Source organism: Heptranchias perlo, unplaced genomic scaffold (genome assembly GCF_035084215.1).
Source record: "Heptranchias perlo isolate sHepPer1 unplaced genomic scaffold, sHepPer1.hap1 HAP1_SCAFFOLD_47, whole genome shotgun sequence".
NCBI classification, from domain to species: Eukaryota; Metazoa; Chordata; class Chondrichthyes; order Hexanchiformes; family Hexanchidae; genus Heptranchias; species Heptranchias perlo.
In genome coordinates, this window is record NW_027139484.1 from 3,044,271 (window position 1) to 3,052,932 (window position 8,662).

At 47.9% G+C, this 8,662-nt stretch overlaps 1 non-coding gene across 1 annotated transcript; it reads left to right on the forward strand.

Annotated features, from left to right (window-relative positions):
- The first annotated feature begins 7,932 nt into the window (after window positions 1-7,932).
- trnam-cau (transfer RNA methionine (anticodon CAU)) lies at window positions 7,933-8,005 on the forward strand. Its single transcript has one exon. It is a non-coding gene; the product is annotated as a tRNA-Met (tRNA).
- The last annotated feature ends 657 nt before the right edge of the window (window positions 8,006-8,662 follow it).

The window sequence follows — 8,662 nt, forward strand, 5'->3', positions numbered from 1 at the left end:
GCAATCTGTAAACCAGCATCGAGGCATCAAGCTGGGAGGTCGCGAGCAGTCAGGAAGATTCCAGGAAGTGAAAGGTGAGATTGGACCAGTCGTGGTGGATCTGTGTCTCTCCCCACTCAACTTCTGCCCAGCTTTTAATGAAATTTTGAAACAGAATCACACCTCTGGGACGGTGGCTTATCAACAATAGGTTCCGACAAATACAGCCCACGATTGATTGACACTTCACTTGTTTTCTCTCAGTGTCCACATCGTAGCCGAGTTAAGTCGGCAGGAGTTCAAACCACTTCCAGCCCTCCTGGAATCGTTCTTGTTGCCATGGTGATCTATCCTCCGCTGTCTGATCTTTTGCAATGGGTCACTAACAAACCTTTAATCGTCCTTTTCCTTCAGACATGCTGAAGCCGATTTATTCTCAGGCCTTCCGTTATCAGTTCAATTTTTACTGCACAGAGCAGCTGGGAAACTCCTGCAGTCAGTAATGGTCAGGGTCAGGTACACAAGACTGAGTGACTTTATTGTGCAGCCTGCAGGCATCACCCATCGAAATGTCAAAATTAAATCCACAAGAGTGTTACCCCAGAACAAACAGGAACTGTCTGGCCTGCTTCATCTGCTGCTGTTCTGCTGGTCAGCACTCTCACACACTCCAGGCTGATTAAACAGTTTGTTTAATGCTTTCTGCGTTCTATTCTCATTCCTGTTTCTGCCTTCCTGTCACTATATATGTTTGTCCGTCTTTCATTGTGCCTGTTCTCTGTTTTTATCGTTTATCTTTGTTGACATTCTGTGCGTTTTTCTATCTTGTTATTTCCACTTCTACTTCTATCAATTTGTGATTCTGTGTCAATGTCTTTCTCTCTCGTTCCATCCACGTCTGCTTGCTCTCTCTCATTATGCTTTCTTTCACGCTTTTTATCGCTCTTTATTTTTATCTCCTGCCTTACAAACTCTCTTTATTTCTCTCCTTCTCCTAGTAACTCTGTCTCTACCTCTCTTTGTTACTATCTCTCTCGCTCACACACCCTCTCCCTTTCATGTGAATCTCTCTTAATTATCTGCGCTTTTGATTCATTATATTGCTTTTGTCCCTCTGTCTCTCTCTCCCGTTGTCGCCCCGTTTCTCTCTTTTCCTGCCTCTCTCTTTCTCTCTTTCTCTCTTTCTCTCTCTCTCTGTCTGTTTCTCTGTCGTTGTTTCTCTCCCGGTCTCTCTCTTCCTCTCTCTGTCTCTCTCCTTTTCTTTGTCTCTGTTTCTCGCCCTCCGTCTCATTCTCGCTCTCTGTATCACTATCTGGCTCTCTCTCACCTCACTCTCTATCTCTGTGTATGTCTGTGTGTGTTTGTGTGTGTGTGTTTCTCTCCCTCTCTAAATCACCATCCCTCCCCCTCACTTCCTTTCCCTGTCGCTCCCTCTTTATCTATCTCCATGTCTTTCTCTCGCTCTCTCTTCCTCCCTCTCTCTCCCGTTCTCGCTCCCTATCTCACTCCCTCTCCATTTATGTGGAGTGTCGCCCATTCTGATCAGGCCCACTGCAGCTACTTTTATTCCAAGCTTTGTAATTTATTTCAAGTCCAGCTGATCTCATTAGTGCCGTCAGTTCGAGCAAAAATGTATGTGTCGTCTGCAGAATAAATCCTGCCTCAAAAGGTCAGATTTTAATAAAATATAATATTAGAAGCATATTTCAGATCATTTAATGGCTCTGTGCTGCTAATATAAAATGTATTTTCCGTCCCCCGCGAAGTGTAGGGGATGGAGTATGAAATGGGATTTCGTCTAGTTTTTTTCTCATGTCGCCTTATGTTATTTTGCAAATCACCTGAAATGATTTTGAACGCTTCTATCAAATCACCTCTTTACCTTCTCTAATCTAAGGAGAACAACCTCAGCTGCTCCAGACCCTCCACGTAACTGAAGTCCCTCATCCCTCGAACCATTGTAGTAAATCTTTTCTGCACCCTCTCTATCTTCTTCACATCCTTCCTAAAGTGTGGTGCCCAGAATTGGACACAATACTTCAGTTGTGGTCGAACCAGTGTTTTATAAAGGTTCCACATAACTTCCTTGCTTTTGTACTCCATGTCTGTATTTATAAGCCCGAGACCCCACATGCTTTTTTAACCAATTTCTCAAACTATCCTGCCACCTTCAAAGATTTGTGCAGCTATACCCCCAGGGCTGTCTGTTCCTGCATCCCCTTCAGAATTGTACCATTTAGTTTATATTGCTTCTCCTCTTTCTTCCAGCCAACATGTATCACTTCGCGCTTCTCTGCGTTAATTTAATTTGCCACGTGTCCGCCCATTCCACCAGCCTGTCTTTGTCCTCTTGAAATCTATCACTATTCTCCTCACTGTTCACCACACTTCCAATTTTTAAGCCATCTGCAAATTTTGAAATTGTGCCCTGTACACCCGATTCCAAATCATTAATATATATCAAGAAAAGCAGTGGTCCCCGCACCGACCCCCGGGGAACACTTCCTCCAGTCAGAAAAACAACCGTTCACTACTACTCTCTTTTTACTGTCACTGAGCCTATTTTGTATCCATGCTCCCACTGCACCTTTAATTCCTTGGGCTTCAATTCTGCTGACAAGCCTATTATGTGGAACATTATCAAACAACTTTTGAAAGTCCATATACACCACATCAACTGCATTGACCTCATCAACCCTCTGTTACCTCATCACAAAACTCAGTCAAGTTAGTTAAAGACGATTTGCCTTTCACAAATTCGTGCAGGCTTTCCTTTATTAATTCACACTTGTCCAAGTGACTACTAATTTTGTCCCGGATAATCGTTTCTAAAAGCTTCCCCACCACCGAGGTTAAACTGACTGGCCTGTAGTTGCCGGGTTTATCGTACACCCTTTTTAAATTAAGGTTGTAACAATTGCAATTCTCCTGTCCTCAGGCACCACCCCCATATCTAAGGATGATTGGTAGATTATGGCCAGAACCTCTGCAATTTCCACCCTTACTTCCCTCAGCAATCTTGGATGAATTCCAGCCGGACCTCTCGGATTTTTTAGCCTATCCAGTATCTCAACTACCTCCCTTTTTCTGTGACTTGGCAGCATCTTCTTCCTTTGTAACGACAGATGCAAAGTACTCATTTAGTACCTCAGCTAGGACGTGGGGACTTAGTCTAACATTCAGAGCCAGGACGTGCAGGAATGAAGTTAGGAAATGCTTCTACGCACAAAGGGTGGGAAAAGTTTGCAACGCTCTTCTGCAAATGGCAGTTGATGCTAGCTCAATCGAGAATTCTATATCTGAGTTTGATAGATTTCTGTGAACCAAGGGTATTAAGAGATATAGGGCCAAGGCGGGTATATGGAATTAGGTCACAGGTCCACACTGATCAGATCGAATCGTGGAAAAGGCTCGAGGGGCAAAATGCCACCGCCACTTGCTGCCTCCTCATATGTGAAAGCTTCTCCTGCAAGAAAGCGGGACGTGTGTCTTGGTGATGTTCCTATCATGGTTGAATAGCTGCCAGTGTGCGTGGCCTGTGATTGTGGGTGGACGGCTTGCAACGGCGGTAATGTATTCGGGCGAGAGGTTTGAGTACTGATGGAAAGAGTTTGTTGGTATGTGGGTGATGGGGTGTGTCGTGCGTGGAGCAATGGATGCGGCTAGTGGTGTAGTTGGCCGGAGACGCCACTTGACAGTTGACCTCAGTCACCTTGACCACTCATGTCAAAGGATTGAACTTCGTCCTGTACTGCATCCATGTTCATGATGCTGTGTGCCTGACATTGACATCATCCCCTACTGCCTCCCACTATCTTTGGATGTATGTCTGGAGGATATCTTGCCCACTGCGGATATAGGATGTCTCTCCTTCAGTCCACCTCTTGCACCAAGGCCTCTGGTGAATCAGCAGAGAACCTTGGTGCACGGAGTCTCAGGCCGGCAGATTGGTGAGGTCTGGCATGCAGATTGGAGGATGTGGGATTTAGTGGTGTGCAACCTTTATTCGATATTTTAAATTAACTCATCAGTATATCAAAATAGGGATGAGACCTGCATCCGTGCTTTATGTGTGCGATGTCTGATCTCCGTTCAGACTCCGTGCAGACAGCAGGCTGTTATATTCATCAAATAACAGGTACCAGCTATCTTTAAGAGATTTCTAACAGACAGCCTGCCTTTAAGAGATTGGAGATTCCCCCTGCCGGTGGAAAGTGCGAATTTCATGGAATCCTCGTTCAACGCTGATTTCCAACGCAGATTGCAGGTGAGTCCTCAGGCCTGACGAAAATCTCGTCCTGCCTGCGCAGGGACCATTGGGCACGGGGTAATAGCGGATCGTGCTCCTCCCGCCCAAAAACAGGCCCTATCCAATTTTCCCCCTCAATGTCCAGGTAACATTCTCGTAAATCTGCGCTGCACTCCCAAGGCCAATATGTCCTTCCTAAGTTGTGATATCCAGAATTAAACACAGTACTTCAGGTGTGATCTCACCAGGGCTTTGTATAGTTGCAGCATAACTTCTACCCCATTGTATTCTATCCTCTAGATATAAAGGCCAGCATGCCATGAGCCTTTTTTGATTATTTTCTGTAACTGTCCATGATATTTTAATGATCTATATACATGGACCTCAAAGTCTCTTGTGATTTTGTTATTTCCGTTCTCACTGTTGTTTCCCTGCACCAGTTACAAAGTACAGTCCTGGTCCCACTGCTGCTGAGACCCTGTGCTTCTGCCATCTCAAGCCTTCATTTCTCCAACACTCTCGCCACCTCACATATTTAAATTAGCCGAGCTAGGTAATACCACCTGGGATCACAGAGCCTTACCCTGATATCTCTCGGTGTGATCTGTCCAGTTAAATGGGCCTCACTCTGAGATCCAACATTGAGACTCATCCAGTTAAAGGGACTTCACCCCGTGATCTCACGGTGTGACCCGTCCAATTAAAGCAGTCTCACCCTGAGGTCTCACGTTGTGACCCATCCAGCGAAAGGGGCCTCACCCTGTGATCTCATGGTGTGACCCATCCAGTTAAATAGGCTTCACCCTGTGATCTCACGGTTTGACCTGTCCAGTTAAAGGGAACTCACCCTGTGCCCGCACGGTGTGACACCTCCAGTTAAAGGGGCCTCACCCTGTGATCTCACGGTGTGACACCTCCAGTTAAAGCGGTTGAGTTGTACTCGGCTCTGTGGGACTGAATAGGCCAGGATCTACTTGATGTGGACGCGGATATGCTTCTGGCATGCAGTATGTCAGAGTCCATGAAGAAAGGTATTATCGCCCTCATCTACAAGCAGAAGGGGAAGAGGGAAGAAATCAGAAATTGGCGACCCATTTTCTTGCTAAATGCCGATTACAAAATTCTGTCGAAGGCCATCGGCAACAGGCTCCAGTTTGCTCTGGAGCGGGTGATCCACCCGGATCAGACCTGTACTGTACCCGGCAGGAAGATCTCTGATAGCCTTGTGCTGCTCAGGGATACGATCGCCTACGTGCAGGACAGGCGGAGGGGGGTGAACACCTGCCTCATCACCCTGGACCAGGAGGAGGCCTTCGACAGAATATCCCACGCATACATGGTTAACGTGCCATCCAAAATGGGGCTTGGGGAGGGAATCAGCGATTGGATCCGACTGCTCGATGTGGACATCCATAGCGCAGACCTAATCAATGGGAGGGAGTCAGAGAGTTTTCCAATCAGATCTGGAGTCAGGCAGGTCTGTTCTCTCTCTGCGGTCTTGTTCGTGTGTTGTATCAAGCCATTTGGGGTGTCCATCAGGAAGGACACAGGTATCAGGGGAATGACGATCCCAGGCAGTGGAAGCTCTCAGGTTAAGGCTTCCCTGTACATGGATGACGTCACCGTCTTTTGCTCCAATCAGCAGCCGGTCCACATGCTGGTGGACATCTGCGATCGTTTCGAGCTGGCCTCGGGGTCCAGAGTGAACTGCAGTAAGAGTGAGGCCATGTTCTATGGCAGATGGGAGACCCGATCCTTTGTCCCTTCACCGCCAGGACCGACTACCTCATGGTGCTGGGGATCTGGTTCGAGGGGCGCCAGGCCTCCAACAAGAAATGTGAGGAGCGGGTCACCAAGCGAAACAGAAGCTTGGTTTGTTGGGGGGACGCTGTATCTCTCCATAACTGGCAGAAACCTAGTGATAAAGTGCGAGGTACTCACGGTGGGGCTCCACGTGGCCCAGGTCTGGCCCATTCCCCACATCTCGGTGGCCATAATCATCCGAGTTATCTTCCACTTAGTCTGGAGGTCCAAGATTGAATGCGTCCACTATGACACCGTGCACAAGCCCCCCAGACAAAGTGGGGAGAGGCGTCCCCAATGCTACCCTATCCTGAAGGCCACCTTTGTGTGTGGCTGCCTCAGGATGTGAATAGAGCCCCGGTCCACAAACACAAAGTGTCATTACGTGCTGAGTTTCTGCCTGTCCACTACACTGAGGAAACTGGGTCTGGCCATGCTGGCCGAGCAGACGCAGGACGTCCCGTCCAGCTGGATCGCCACCGCCACCACCACCCCCAACCCCCAACCCGCCCTCCACCCGTCCCAGGTGGAGAGGTTCCTGAGGAGGGAGCATTTTTCGACCACAAGACCGTCAGGCTGTGGTCGACGAGGTAAGTTCTGGGAGTCCTGCATGTAAAGGAGAGGGTGGATCCGATCGGGCAGTTCCCCGACCAGACGTTCGATGCCATTTGGCAGAAAGTCTCATCGTCAGAACTGACCAACAGGCACCAGGATGTGGCCTGGATGGTTGTGAGAAAGACCCTCCCAGTGCGGTCCTTCCACAACTGCGAGTGGCCCTCGAGGCTGCAGCATGGATAAGACCATCGTCCATCTCCAGGTAGACTGTCCCTTCCCGCAGAATGTGTGGAGGGAGATGAGTTGGTTTCTGTTCCAGTTCATCCCCAAAACTTCGCTAACACAGGACGCTGTGCTCTCCGGGCTCTTCCCCGGGGTGCACGCTGAGACTGATATCACCTGTGGCTGGAAGACCATTAACTCGGTGAAGGAGGGTCTTTGGTCCACCTGAAACCTGGCACAATCCAAGGGCCAGGAGAACGTGCTGCGGGACGCACTGATGTGAGGTGCGGCCGACGCGTAAGGTCTATGGAGAAAGGCCACCGTGTAAAGCCACCCCACCTTTTATTGTACAGAATATATTAGAAAATATGGAATATGTTTTGAATTCAATTAATGGGATCATAGTGTGTGCGATCTGTTTTGTATTGTTTGGAATTGAAATTGCGACTTTTACCCTGAACTGTATGTATCCTTAAATTTTATGAAATAAAGTATATTTTGAAATTTTTTAAAGTTGCTGCTCAAAGGCGATCCCTGCTGGAGAGCAGAGACAAATGCTCGAGTGAAACAGCCGTGTTCGGGCAGACACGGAAAGCTTTAAGGTTTGAGGAAGGAAAGGAGGTGTCCTGGGCCTCAGCGCCAACATGTTAAGCTGTTGGCTGCCTGTAAAGTTCAGAGGGCCGCCTTGAGATAATTGCTGCTAACTGTAAAAGCAGACTCATTCCTTCGATCTGGAATTGAACCAGCAACCAAAGGATTACTTTGCTTTATTTCTCACTTATCATTCTTTGTCTTACCAGTTAAGTGATGGAAGGGATGCAGCAAATGGGATTGTTCACCGTGCGCCTTTTGACACTCCCGGACTCGTCGAATCGCGTGCGGATGACCGAGACTGACTCGGTACCTGCTCATACCGCAGCGCTGTGGGAGTGTAAGCTTCGACTTACTCTCCACATCCCGGGGCCAATGGAGCAGTGGAGATTGTGTCTAACCAGACTTCAGACGATTGTTGGTTCGATTTCTACCTGGATGGATGGGATTTGCAGCCTGCCCCTGAATTTATGACGTTACACCCTGCAAACTGTCCTACTCGGTAGTGCTGCCTGCTTAGTTGTATACCAAGTGCCTTTTTAGCGCAGCAGGCAGCGCGTCAGTCTCATAATCTGAAGGTCCTGAGTTCGATTCTCGGAGAAGGCATTATGGATTCTAAAGTTTTTTTAAACATCTTTGCTCAATACCAAAATCAAGAATTTCTGCTTATTGTAGCACACCAAAAGATTTGCTGCCTTGACCTCTCTGTACCGTAGCACATGGTGAAGCTTAGGAATTACGTGGGTTATGGGCTCGCTGAAAACTGAAGCCATTTCTGTATCTGGACAATTGATCCAAGATAAATGGAGAATGCCGGCGTCGATCCGGCCAAATGAGCACGATACAATTTGAGCTAATTCCCTGTTTAATACTCATACATTGCCCTTCCAGTATCTTCTGCACACTGGCCTCTGCAAAGCTCCACGACCAGCGGAGTAATCTTGCCTTGGGTTGGCCCCCTCCCTGAATATTTTTAATACTTTGCTCCAATCGGCGGTATCGAGCATCAGCAAGTGAGCAACAGCAGAACGGGAAGCCACAGTAAGCGGCCTTGATCCAACTGCTGCTTATTCCAAAATCACATTTGCTACTTGGAGCCGGAATTAAACCAGCAACCTCAGGGTGACTCTGCTTTGTTTTCCAATGTAGTCCTTTATTCTACCAGCTGAGGGATCGAAGGGAAGCAGCAAAGATCCTTCTGTTTGTTGATTGTTCACCGTTTTAAACTCCCCGACTCGTGCAATCGCGTGGGCATGACCGAGA